At 40.4% G+C, this 14,272-nt stretch overlaps 1 protein-coding gene across 10 annotated transcripts in view; it reads left to right on the top strand.

Annotated features, from left to right (window-relative positions):
- The first annotated feature begins 301 nt into the window (after nt 1-301).
- Nucleotides 302-14,272, top strand: part of arvcfb (ARVCF delta catenin family member b) — a 128,698-nt gene continuing 114,727 nt past the window's right edge. For 8 of the 10 annotated variants that reach the window (XM_042337368.1, XM_042337365.1, XM_042337367.1 and 5 more), the window contains exon 1: nt 1,374-1,428. The gene's annotated coding sequence lies outside the window, so the exon portion shown is untranslated. Of the gene's footprint in view, nt 369-1,373; nt 1,429-14,272 lie in introns of those variants that run through there. The other 2 variants (XM_007901787.2, XM_007901788.2) reach the window with 2 other exon arrangements.

The following is a 14,272-nucleotide window of genomic DNA, read 5'->3' as shown; positions in this document are numbered from 1 at the left end:
GGGCGGGGCTGACGTGCCCGTCCCGCCTTCTCGCCCCGTTCCGATTGGTGAAGCGGTACGTCTATCAAACGACGCAATCGCCCGCCCCGCCTCATAAACCACACGCTGTGTGTGTGTGGGGGTGTGTGTGGGGGCGGTGCGCGCGCGTGTGTGTGTTCAGGTGTCAATCGACCCTGTGCCGCCTCGCCATTGGTCGAGACGACCAGTCAATCGTGCGAAGGCGAATTACCATTGGTGGAGCGCGGTATGGGCGGGAGCGTGTGAGGCCGGGAGGAGGGAGGCAATTGGGTGGCGGAGATGGAAGCGGCGCACGCGCAGTTCAGGCAGCGACCGTTGGCGAGAAGAGGTGGAGAAAGGAGAAGGTGAAGGTGGGCGGTGGCGGCGGTTTTGGGTGTCGTCGTTTTCAGCCGCTCCCAGTCACAGGAGGAGGGGAGAGCGAACTGCGCTGCCTCCGGACTGTGATTTGTTTTGTCCCCCCCCCCCACCCCACCTCCCGCCTCTCCTCCCTGCACCACACGAGCCGGTGGTTAGCGTCGCTGTCGGGGCATCGCGAGCGGGAGAGAGAGAGAGAGAGAGAGAGCGCGCGCGAGTTGGGGGTTCGACCGACCCGACCGGACCGACCGACCGACGGAAAACGGACTGACTTTCTGAGGGAGAAAAGAAGGCGACGTCCAGAGAGAGAGAGAGAGAGAGAAAGAAGAGAGGGAACGAGAGAGAGAGGGAGAGAGAGAGAGAAAGGGGGGAGAAAAAAAAGGGGAGAAGAAATTCCTCCATTCCCCCCCCTCCCCCTCCCCCCCATTTTCTTTGAGGAGTTAATCTCCGGTGAAGTCGAAGGGGAGAAAGAAAGAGAAAGAAAGAAAGAGAAGGGGAGAAGGGGGGGAAGAGAGAGAGAGAGAGAAAAGTCTGCAGCTGGTTATATATTATTTATATTTCGATATGTTTTTTGTGTAAGGCGCAGGTCTCGCCCTCGCCCACCCCCACCCCCGGTCAAGAGAAAGAAGGGACCAGTAGTTTGTTGTTTTGGGGGGTGGGGGGTGGTGAGGAAAAAAAGATAATTATTTTAGGTGGTGGAGGGGGGGAAAAAAATCATTCCTTTCCCCCCTTCGTGTGTGTGTGTGTGTGAGAGAGAGAGAGGCCGAGAGGAGGAGGAGGAGGAGGAGGGGGGGGGGTAGGGGTCGGCCAGACAGCCGTTGCCGTGGTCACTCCCAGGCGGGAGCAGAGGCTTCAGGGGAGAGAGAGAGAGAGGGGGAGAGGGAGTTCAGATAACAGTGCAAACCGACACAAGTTTTAACAAAAGGAGCTGTAATTTATCTCATCTGTCTGCGAGTGCGAACTCAGCCTGGAAAGGAAAGGAAGAGAGAGAGAGACCCCCCCACCCACCGCCCCCTCCACTCCCTCCCCCACCGCAAGACTGAGATCAAATAACAGGTATGGGACAAAGGTGTATTTTTTTGTGTGGTTTGGAGACGATACAAAAAAAATTCCCCGGTTATTTTGTTGTGTGTTGTGTGTGTGTGTGTATAAAAAAGCCTCTTCCTCCCGTTTCGGGTTGAGAGCATCTCACAGCTATTGTCTTCTTTTTTTTGTTCGTGTTGCATTTCGACGCTTTTTTCCCCCGCGGTCTTTTGTGTGTTACTTTTTTTTTAAAAACAAATAAGGTTTGTTTAATTCCCAATCGTTGTGAAGCGCTTTCTGTTTTGTCAAGAAGCAAAGGGACTGACTTTTAAGAGGAGCTCAGGGGTTGGATGTGAAAGGGACCCCCACTGTACATTGCGGTGCATGCGTTGGGGATGCTGTCAAGCGTGTTTCTCTGGTCTGTACCCTCTTTTGTCTGTGTGTGTTTGTGTTTTCTTAAGTAATACAACTTTAAACGCACAGTAAATGTGTATTTAAAGTTGTATTTCCGTTGAGTAACACTTTGGGAACCTTATCGCAAACATTTGAGACTTGCTTGTATTCACTTATGTTGGAGCGAAGTGCTACCTTTGGATCTTTTAAGTGTTTGTTTTTAATGTGTGTGTGTGTGTATATATATATAGCATTAAACTCGTGGAATTTCAAAACTACATGTACCGATTTTCTGTGGATCCAACCTGCGATTTCCACATTCATTCCACGAATGCTTTGAAATGCTGGACTCTGGTTTGGTGTAAACCGAACAGCTTGAGACCCCGTGTGTGACATTTTTATTTTCCATTAGAGTGGTGTCCTGTCGTGCTTTTATTCTTCCCCCCCACTTACAGGATTTGAGCAGTTTTTAGAGATCATTCGATTGGAAAATGTATATTTAAAAGATTAACATTTAATTGGAACGGTTTCCTTGTTTGGACTGAAGATCCACTTGATAATATGGCCGCGATGCTACATTTAAGTGTGTAGCATTTTATTTAGCAAATCTGAATTGGTTTCTTTCAGATCAGTTGTTTGTGGGACTTGTTCAGATTAGAGTGTTGGATATCGATCAACTTCTGATGCACAGCGTTTAGTCGAAATGTGTGTTATGATTTTTTGCTGAAGAAAATATTTTTTAAACAGTATTTTTTTCTAGAAACTAGTATTTTTATTGGAGTGACAGCAGACTGACCTTTACTGGGACAGGTGGACACAAGTTATTGCAGATTTGATGAGATAGAATGTCAGCTGTTCAAAATGCAATATGAATATGTGTGTGTATGTACATAATAGTCCTTGCATTTGATATAGCGCTTTTCACGTCTTCTAGACGCCTCAACATAATATATATGGATATTGTTAGAAATAACATAGGAAACTGCATAGATTTTAGTAGTATTCGACCAGCACAATTTGTTAATTTTTTTTTGGATGTGTTTGTATTTAATGTGTTATATGAGTGAGAATGTGTTAACACGAAAAGAAGCCCTGCAGTTTCTCTTATCGTTGTCGAGGTGGTGGTGATAGCACAATACTAGAATTTTTAAATCTTCAAAAGGAGTCATGTGTTACATAGCAGGACAAAATAAGTTTGTGCTGCACATGTTTTAAGGTGGTCTGATAGGCTGTGCACCAAAATATAGGATTTGGAAAATTTAGTTTTTGCATTTATGTGCAAACCCCTTGGTTGTGGGAATGGCTTCCAGCATAGAAGATGTCTTGGGGAAAATGAGGTGGGGAAACAAAATACTGTATAAATATAATGTCCTGTCATAGATAGTGTGAATGTATTTCTTTCGAGAGATGACCTATTGAATCCTATTGCAGGTATAAGTTATTTCTGAAGTAGACTGAATTAACTAGAGCAAATATATGGAACATTTGCATACAAAAGAAACCTGCTAGTTTCAGTTGATTTTGTTGGTAAACAAAGGTATTAAGTAGTAGTAAATAGTATAATAATCTTGAATTTACTATGGGGACTTATGAAATGTATCAATTTCTCATAAGAGCTTCATGAGGTTCATAAGTGTGGTAAATGTATTTGTTTTAGGCAGAATTAGAATATTTTACTTTTGAGATCTAGTTCCAGTTTTGAACTGAATGCTTATTTTTCTAAAAGCTGTGAACAGGTTTGACAAATGTTTTAATTATTCAGAAGAAAGTGTTTGTTCGTAGAGCTTTTAATTGGGTGGATGGAATAGATAGCTGCACAGCTTATGATTTACCAGCATTTTTATGCTAAGCAAGATTTTTTTGAACCTGGTTTGAATAAATTTTGCAGAGCTTTAATGAAAGAGGGAAGTGTTTTAACTACTCTCAGCTCCTTCCTAAAACAGTGCACTAATTCCCCATTCAACAGATCAGGACAAAGATGCTTGTGGGCCAATTGCAAGGCAGGGTGTTTTCATTTCTTGTTCATTGTATAACCATGAACTTTCAGAAAGTTCATTTGAGTTCATTTGAAAGGTAGAATTCTGTTTTGTTCCTCCTTCTGTAACCTGGGAATGCTGAAGTCACTTCCAATGTTCACCTGGGGGTTCTATTAATATAGTCAAGGTAGGACCTTAATGGTTTACTCTGACCAGAATCAGACTGGGTGGTTGAGTCACAGAGACATTGGGATTGTCTATTAGTTGTGTTCATGTGAGATGTGTATGATGGGCATAACAAGGGAATAAGCTTCAGAGCAGCTAAAGGAAGTGATGTTGTGTGTATGAGACCCTAGGGGCAGATTTATTTTAGATTGAGTAGTATAGATAAAATAGACTGCTTGTCTAAAAATGTACAAAACATACTGGCTTTGTTTGATTATTCTGATGTAGCAATAAGGTTAATAATCCCTTCAAAAAAATAATAATAATAATGTGGTTGCTCAATCCACGACTGTTTGTGGGACAGTGCTCGTTGGGTGACTTAATCTCTACCAAACTGTGTAATGTGGCATTGGCTATTTCAGATGCCAAAGCGCACTCATTCTGTTCAGTTTTCTGTGTCGCTTGCTGAGCCACCAAACACTTACTCACATGACCTTGCACCACACACATTACTGACTAAAGATTCAAGTTTCATTACTATGACAGCAGCAGTCTGTTCCAACCTCCACATTCAGCATTTTTTTTAATTTGTAGAGACTGGAGCTGGCATTTGTTAAAGCCTGAATGATTTCCACGTGGTTTAAAAGGATCTATAGCCAGCTGGAGGCCTTGTGTTTGAAATTTAGCAGACTGTCAATTGGTAAACTGGGACCACTGTCTATATTGACCCCATGCTATTCAAAGCCAATGATTGTTTTGCATTTTTAGTGGTCTTCATAATGCATCAATCTACATTTATTTTTCTTCCCCATTATGATTAGGCAGGATGGAAAGTGTTAACATTATGTAGTCTATTTAGTAATTCTAATATTAATGAATCAAGTATCGAAAGGGCAAGACATTTCTGTGGCAAGCAAGTCTCGATAGGATCATTTTCACTTCAACTGCTTTCAGCTTGTATTCCAATTCTCACCTTTACAAATGCAAATCTGTTAATTATTCATATAAATGGTTCAGTTGACATTTACAGCCTGACAAAGTGCAATTGTTGTAAATATTTTATTTTGACTCCTTTAAATCCATTTTTTAGCAAAACGTTGTTCAGTAACTTTTAAAAATAAATAAAACAATTGACCTGCTTGCGAATAAAATCCATAGCGTAAGATGCAAACTGTAGTTTTTAACTTCCCAGCGGTATGATGTGTAGAAATCTAGAACATTAGATTTTGAAAGAAATTATTGTTTTAAAAATTAATTGGATTCTAATTAGATGACTAGACTGAAAATGCACCACCTTTTGTATTCCTAAGTGCAGATAAGTCCATCTCTGGAACCGCATCTGAAATCTCATCTACTGAGTTCCAGGTCTGTTGGTTTGCGTTTGTCTGTGGTGCAGTTCTGTTTTGTTGATTGATGATCAGCAGTGCCTTTAAGCTCTATGAACCTACCTGGCTCAGGTACTGGTCTGTGGAACCATTGCCTTCCGATTTCTTTTTTTTTTCTTCCATTTTAAAAAGCATCCATAGAGCCATAAGTTTTTTGACATGCTGTGTGAGCATTAAAGCTGCAGTTCATTTTGTGAGACAAATCTTTTGAGGAACTTGCAGCAGCAGACGCATGTTCTGTATTTTCTGATTCTCCTGTACTGGAATTAGTGATTTTAACCAAAAGTTCTTGTCCAATCAGTAAATTTGCCAATCCATGTCAAACTCGACAACATTTTCGCTTGAATGCATCTTTCTATTGTTATAGGCTGTAAGTTTTTGATATTCTGTTGGCATTCTGAAATAAGACAGCAGTTCTTGCTTCAGGTACAGTTTCATATCGTCAACCTCTCTAGAGTTCTGCCCACGCAGCTGATCTTTTTTTCTGTGAGCCTTTATAGTGAATAACAGTAGATGTGATTTTATTATTCCGCCAATACCTCTTCTCAAAAGCCGCTGAAACTCTGGTCCATGCCTTTGTCACCTCTCGGCTGGACTACTCCAACGCCCTACTCGCTGGTCTCCCATCCACTACCATCCATAAAATCCAACTCATTCAGAACTCTGCCCGCATTCTCACCCGCACAAACTCTGCTCGCCGATCACCCCAGTCCTTGCCAAACTGCACTGGCTGCCACTGGGTGTGCAATTGGCTGCCGCATTCGCCCACAAATATATAGTCAATTCACTTTACAGTATATTCTGTGAAGCACTTTGGGACGTCTAGAAGACGTGAAAAGCGCTATATCAAATGCACAAATTATTATTATCCCAGAGAGGGTCGACTTCAAGATCCTCACCCTCGTATTCAAGTCCCTGTACTCCTCTGCACCCCCTGACCTCTCTCCTCAAGCAGCACCCATTGCCTTCGTTCCTCTGGGTCTGGCCTCCTCGTTGTCCCCCTAGTCCTCCGCTCCACCCTCAGCGGCCGTGCCTTCAGCCACTATGCCCCGAGGCTCTGGAACTGCCTTCTTCACTCCCTTCGTCTCGCTCCCTCCCTTCCCATTTTCAAGTCTCTGCTGAAGACCTTTCTTTTCGACCGCGCCTTTGGTCACTGAATCCTTTTTCCTTTTGTCAACCAAGGGAAGTTGTTCCATTGTGGAACCCATAGAATAAATTGTAAAGTCAATTCACTTTATAATATATTCTGTGAAGCCCTTCTTCGACATCTCAAAGACGTGATAAAACACTACATCAAATGCAATGATTATTATTATTTTAGAGCCATTCAGAAGGGAAGGAATGGGTACAGGCTGTTGACCTCCCCTCCCCCATAATAGATGTTTTGACTTGTGCAAATTGTTAATAGCTAGTAGTAACCTGTATCGCTATTTCTGACTGCTTTACTGTGGATTGGCAGTGCAAATTAAAAGGCAGAAAGGAGCGTGGCAAGCTCAGGGCTGACAGCGTGCCAATAATTCAATACAACATTTTAACTGGAGCAAATTATTGACTCGGTACTGCAGATTCTTTTTCAAGGGGGGGCTGTGTTTGTAATTGCCATCATTTTGCTGTGGTGCAGTAACTCAATGTCAGCATGTCTGCTATTGATTGGATATTAAGTAGTGCCCATTTTGGTGAAATGGGGATTATGTTTGAAAAATATCAGTTTCAACATGTAGAGCTTGAGTTTTTTTAGTTTTCTTCATCCCTCCCCCCCCACCAATTATAAATCTGAGTTAGTGACCTGTTGGCACAGAGTCATGATGCAGCTTCCTTCACTTTCAGAGTTTTTTAAGTAAAGGGAGTTCCTTAAACGCTGCAACAAGTATTTTCTCTTTTTCAGTGGTGTTAGGTAACTTCTGTATCCTTGTGTAAACATCTGGCAATTAAAATTCCAAACATTTTTGTGGTTATAGCAAATAAGTATTCATATTTCCAATTTCTTGAGGTATTAGAAAGTAATTGAATGGATATATCGGAGATTGAAACAGCTCTTGTTTTGTCAACTTTTTTTTCTATTCTCATTGAGAATAGGCTGCTTAATTTTCTAATTATCATTTCAAAGCAGTGTTAAATCTGTAAATGGTGTGAGGCTTAGAGCCTAACAAAATAAATATTTGTTAGAATGTGAAGAGATGTATGGCACAACTTAAGTGCAATTACTACAATTGGTTTAAATCTCACATTAATTCCTTTACAATACTGTTCCATTGTGGGTGTAATAGAGAGCTTGTGTTGTACTAAGCTTAGGTGGGTTGAAATAAACCAAAATAGAGGGCTGACATTTTTTTTGTTGCATGCAAGAATTGAAAGTTCTGTGATTTTGCGCTTTGTCAATCCAGCTTCCTGATGATTGCATGTCCATATCACAAAATTGCCTGGCAATAATAGTTTGTCAGTGAGGCCACAGAAATAGTTCAAGATTGGTGCATTTGGGAGTTGTGTGAGATTTAAAACTGTATTGGTGTGGAGTAGATTGCCCTGCCCCATCCAATCCATGGTAGATGTAGGCACTGAAATCGCCCTTTTTTAGTTCATAAAATCAGCCTAAAAATAATTAAAACTTAAGGATAATGTACTGTCATAGTCCTGACGTAGTCTTGAACAGAGCTGCCTCAGTGGCAGAATAAACAGCTCCCAAATACAACAGAGTTTTCTGTGTACAGGAAAACCCAAGTTACAAATGTGCTCAGCCCAGAGGTAACCTTTGCACTGCAACGGCTGCTCCAGGTCAGTTCCCTCTTGGCAGATGCAAGCCGGAGGCATGGTTTGCATTCCTTGGCTGACGAGTGATATGCCAGAACATTGCAATGTTGCTGTTGTGCTGGAAGTAATAACTTCAACAACTTACACTTATATAGCGCCCGCCATGCAGGGTAGTGCCTCAGAGCGCTTAACAGTGGCGCCGGAGAGGTAGGGAGGTGACAGGGAGTGAATAGGTTTGAACACAAAAATGACTTGTCTTATTTCTTGGAAAATGGGGCAAAGAACTGTTGCTAATTTATTTTCTTCTTAACAAAGCAGTCTCCCTTGAAATGTTATCTGGTCTGTTTGTTTAAGTTTCGCCCACAAAATACTGTATACAGTCAATTCATTTTACAGTATAATCTGTAGTGCTTTTAGATGACTCAACGATATGATAAGATACTATATCAAATGCTGGTATTATTATTACAGACTCACCGAACCGGTGCGCAATCCAAGTGTCCGGTTCAACCCCCAGCTGTCCTTCCTCCCCACATCCGATCCCTGACCAGGACTGCCTTCCTCCACCACTGCAACATTGCCTGGCTCTGACCATACCTTACCCTAAATGCAGCCGAAACCCCCCGCCTGGATCATTCAAACGAACTCCTCGCTGGTCTCCCCAGCTCCAAAATTCAGAACTCCGCTGCCCGCATACTTACCCGCACCAAAGTCTGTATCTCCAGTTCTGGCCAGGCTCCACTGGCTCCACATTACCGAACGGATCGAATTCAAGATCCTCATATTCGTGTTCAAATCGCTTCACTCCCTGACACCTCCCTACCTCTCCGACCTCACCCAGCACCTCCACTTGACTGGCTCCATCCTCCTGCTTTTCCCTTGCATCCTTCACTTCACCATTGAAGGTTGCGCTTTCAGCCACTACACCCCCCCCACCTCCCCGCCATTGTTTAGCACTCTGAGACTCTGCCCTCAGAGGGTTGTTGTTGTATATTAATTTGGTTATTAGTCTATTTGTTGTAGTAGGGAACTGGTTTCTTAATCTCCATAAATTCTAATTCTTGTGTTCAAGATTCCCTGAGATGTTCACTTTGTGCAAAAGTCTAGTGTCTAAATGTTTGGTAAAATGTTCTGCAATCCAATTTATCTTTTCCAATGAGCTATGGCAGGAAATTAGAAGAACATTTGTGTATGACCAATGAATCTTTTAGGAGAGTTGCCAGAAGTTATCAATGCAGTACATTATCTGGAGCTGAGCATTGCAGTGGCTGCTGGTTATGTATACTCTCGCAATTGGTCTGTCAAACAGCTGTTCTGAATGTTGAATGTGTGCTAGTATTTACAAGATAGAATCCTCTTGTCATTGGCTTTGTATTTATGATTAATATCGATAGGCAATTTGTGGTCTGAGTATTAGCTTGGAAATGCCATTTTGAAAGTCTAACCATAAAATAGTTGTTTTCATTGTGAAATGTTGTAAATGTAATTGAAATTATTTCTGTTGCGCTCCAGAGAGTGAGTGCTCTACTGACTCAGGCAGGCATTCTGTATTTTTTTAATTAAATTTTGTGGCTAAGAATTCCTTTTTTTTCCCCCCAGGTGTTTATCCAGATATCACAACAAGGGGTGAACTAATTTGTTTATTTTGCTAAATCATTGATTAATGGCTACTTTGACTGCAGACAATATTTGTTAATTTTTAATATACTGTATACAAACTGTTTATTAATCAACAATTAATTAAAGTAATCGCATGTTTGATCAATTGTGCAAACTATCCTTAATCAAGACATAATTGTTCATTGCTGTATTAGCAAAGACATATGAAATGTGCAGTAGCTGAAATGAAGGAATGACTTCAAAATTGTAATATAATCTTAATATTCAGATGTTCAGTACACTTCAACTTTGCCTCGAGGTGCTTCTCGTCTTTCTGTACTGATTAAGTGCTGGTCTAGTAGTTGCTGAGAGATTAACTATGTCTTCATCTTTTGATGGTCTAGATCTTTGTCTGATGAAGGCATGTTGTGCATGAAATTTGAATAAAATAATATGGAGTATTGGAAGCATTTCTAAGAAAAATTGTTAAACCTTAATCTTGTAGAGGTGGATAGAATTTTTTTTACCTGAATATGACCGTTCAGAAACTGAGTCCAATTTTATCAAACTATGCACCAATGAGTTTGCACAGCTAGGTTTTCTCATTAAAATCCACTTCACAGTACAAATATCTGAGGAATTTCTCTGGAGCATATGGATCAGTCTGTTGTTCCATGCGCCTTTGCCTCATTGTTATTCAGACATCGCTATTTGTCTTAAGAAGCCTTGAATCTGCCTCAGGGCTAAATCTGTCAGAAACTCCGACTTGTGTGAAAGTTTATCAAAATACTGTAATAAATTTTTGAATTAATTTGTAATGCTTGTAAATGGCAAGTCAAATGTGTATTTAGTTTTGTACAATCATAAGGTTGATAATGCTGATAATTATGGAAATTACTTGTCATTGTAAACTTTCAGAATATTAAATGTAAAAAGTAGTACATACGTGAAATTGGGGAGACAGTTGAATCTGTTTGAAGATGAGTTCCTTAAGCATTCAGACCTAATACCGGGCTATTTATTTATTGTCGTCCTGGCCTTGATCACCAGTCATCTTCTCCAATAGAACTTCATCCTCTCTCATTGCCTTCCGGAGATTGTCTCACTTGTGTTGCTCCAGAGATTTAAGAAAGAAAAACAGCTTAACTATTGTATTATTGATGATTTATTGTATTTAGGTACTGTACAAATCATGAAATACTTTTCAATAGTTTTCTGTGAGCTTGTTGACCAATTAACTTGCAGGTTCTCCCAATATGGTTGCCTAATAATGCTATCAGCTTATTCTACTTTCCCACTAAAATAAATATTGCCAAGCTTTAGTTGGAATACTTTCTTATCAACCCATAATGGGTAAGGTTTTAGTTACATTTGAATTTCTCACTCAGAAGTATACACCTAATTTTACTAATATCACTTGTAGGCTTGGCAATGTGATGGAACGGCGAATGTTATGGATTTAAATTAATCTGTTCTATTTTTTAAAAAGATGCCAAAGTGAGATGTCGTCAACAATGATATGCTCAGCACATTCACACCCAAGTTGCCAGATCAGCCTCAATTGCAAGGCTGTATTTATCATTGATGGTGGACTGTGACTGATTCTTTATGGGCACTGATAACAGCCTTTGGGTGATTGAGTAAGGTGCCTTCCATAATTGCTGTCTTTCATGGGTATTTTCTTGAAGCCTCTAACTGCATATTGTAAGAACCGGAAAGAAAGGGTAGCTAAGAATGACTTATGAACAGATGGCTGATGAGGATTCTTTAGGTGACTATTGTTACTGTTTATTCCACTAATAGTGCTTTCTCAAGGCATTGGCTTCAATTCCAATAAGCTTGGTAGTATTTTTAAAAAATAATATTTTAGCCACACAACTTAATTGCGGACCTAAATCAAAATCTCTTGGGTGTAGTTAGCATTTGAATGGACTTAGGATTTTTATTGCAGCTGATATGAATGCTTTCCATATCATACTGGAGTTCTGAGACTGTTGGAGAGAACAGTCGTTCTCTGCTCCATTCATTTTTTTGGACTTTTTATTGATCTCCTTTGCCTTTTAAGGTAGACTTTCCATCATTGGATTCATTGTATGCCTTTTTGCGTGCGGCTTCAAATCTCATTAAATAGGGTAGACTAGTGCACTGGGGCATATATTTGTGTGTAACTTTCATCTCCCATCTGAGATGAACTGGATTGTTACAGGATGCCTGTTGAGTAATAGTGAGCATCAATATGAATCTGCTAGTTTTTTTAAATTTAGACTTTATAGGTGTCGGTCATGTAAATGCTTGCAATGCTAAACTAGAAGTGGAACAATTGGTGGGATTACGTGTTGCTGATCCTACTATACAGCATCAAATCCTTTTGTGTTACATTAGCAGTTGTGTAATGGTTGGACTTTTAATATAATAGCAGTTGTTGCTGCTTTGAACTACTTATTTAATTATACTACTTCAGTGAGTGAGTACTAAACTTATGGAACAGGCTCCCTAGGGAGATGGCAGAAGCAGAACATGTTGTTTCAAGAATAAATTAGATAAATTTCTGCAAGAAAATAATATCTCGGAATACAGTATATAGTTTGGGACACAACATGTCAAGCGATTACCAGGGTGGTGGAAGGGAAGCTAGATGGACCCTAGTCTTCTTTCGCCTAGCAAGTTCTTATGTTCTTATTTATCTTTCTTGTGTGTGCGTGGGGGAGGGGGTGCGTGGGGATGTGTGTGTGTGCAGGTGCGTGGGGGGTGTGCGCATGTCTGTTCACATGCAAGTATATATAAATTATAGATGGTGCCCAGGAAGAGTCATAAAAAGCTGAATTGGTTTCAGCGGTTTGAGCACAAATACAGCAATATTCTTGAAACAACCTTAATCAAACTTAATTTCAATCTTATTGAGTATTTATTAGGCATCATTCCTGAAAGAATTATAGTCGATGTTGGTGAAACCCGTTGAAGAAAGCTAACCTGAAACGTTGGGATGATGAATTTGAAAATCCTCCTGGCGAAGGTTAACTCCTGATACTTCTGCATTACAGCAATGCGTATCATGGATCTGGTTGCCATGGTGACAGTCTGCCAGGCTGGAATCATTCCTGTTAATGGAGTCGTGTATTGCCAGTGCGCACTTTTTTTTAAACCGGGATTTCAAAATGACAGCTTCTTTTTCGAACAGCAGTAAGCAGGGTTTGAGGGTGAACACCATTGACCTTTCCTGTAGATTGTATAAAATGGAGAAGTATCTGTGCTTTATTAACGTTGCAATGAAAGCTTCAGATGTCATCGCTTGCGAGTGCAATTCATGCTGATCATTCCCTTCCTCTGAAGTTGACATCTGGACAGCCATAGTGTAGAACGCTTTCAACTATAAAGCTGGCACAAAGGAGAAGAGGGGAAGAGTACTGTCCAGACAAATAAAAGAAAATATTGATGTCCAGTGACCTGATGAAAGGATCAAAGGTGTGCAAATCTTTGAAATCGCTGCCACTGTACTTTGCAGGACATTGTGCAAAGAGTATCTCATTCCTTGGTATACTGCGAGTGCACTTGAACTCCGAGAAAACCTTTCCCTTGGTTTAGAACTCAAAACTCAAATTTTCATTTTGTTAGTTTGGATGAGATGTTCATCTTTTTAAACCTAATTTTAAACCTAGTTTGGATGAGATGTTCATCTTTTTAAACCTAATGATTTCTCCTATGAAAGAAGGTGATTCTCCGTTTGTGTTGGCTGCTATCATACATTGGATTACTAAAATGGCTTTGTGGGTTGCACCTTGAATTAGCATGTGTCTAAACAAATTTCCCCTTGGCTCAGTAAGCAAGAAGTCAACCAAGGCAATGCACTTAATTAGTGTCCATTGGTCAATGGCAACAAATTTAATTTATATTAGATCTTTCTTAGCGGGAGGAGGTTTCAAAACGCAGCTAACTAGGCACTGAAGCCAGATGCCTTGTATCCCTAAGTTTTTCTTAAAAAGGCTAAGCCAGGTTGGAAGTTGTTGCAGAAGAGTAGTTTGCTTACTTTCATATTCCTTTTTTAAGGTGTTCGCTTTCGAAATAGTCACTAAACTTCACAGTAAAATCTTGTGAAGCGCTTTCGGACATGTTGACCACGTGCAAAGTTGCCGCATCGAATGCAAGGATGATTGATATGAAAAAGAATAACTATCACTTTTTCCATCTTCCATCTGTTCAGGTGGGAAGAAATTCAATTTAGTTTTCTCCCCATTGTGATTACCTTTTTTGAAGCAATAAATAGTTATTTTTTGCTGCGCTGGCTTTGCTTTCCTTGTCTAAGCAAGCACAGATGAAAATCCATTTCAATATTTTATCCATTGATTTGCCTAGAACAGGTGTTCAAACTTATAGATGAAGTTAACTCGGGTTAATGTTTTAGATTGACTTTTGACACGGTATCCATGGTAACAGAATTATAAATTGCACGACTGCAGTCAATTCATTTTACATTTATACTATGAAGCGCTATGCAAGTATTACTATTATATTGCGTGCTAAGGCATCTTGTAATCAATATAAGGCTCTGGTACTTGAACCTATTTATCTCATAAACCAAAGTTATTTCCAGCAAAGAAGGCTGTTCAGCTCATT

This window comes from Callorhinchus milii, unplaced genomic scaffold (genome assembly GCF_018977255.1).
Source record: "Callorhinchus milii isolate IMCB2004 unplaced genomic scaffold, IMCB_Cmil_1.0 Scaffold8, whole genome shotgun sequence".
NCBI lineage: Eukaryota > Metazoa > Chordata > Chondrichthyes > Chimaeriformes > Callorhinchidae > Callorhinchus > Callorhinchus milii.
The sequence above is the reverse complement of the archived record's forward strand: the minus strand, read 5'-3'. Positions and strand labels throughout refer to the sequence as shown.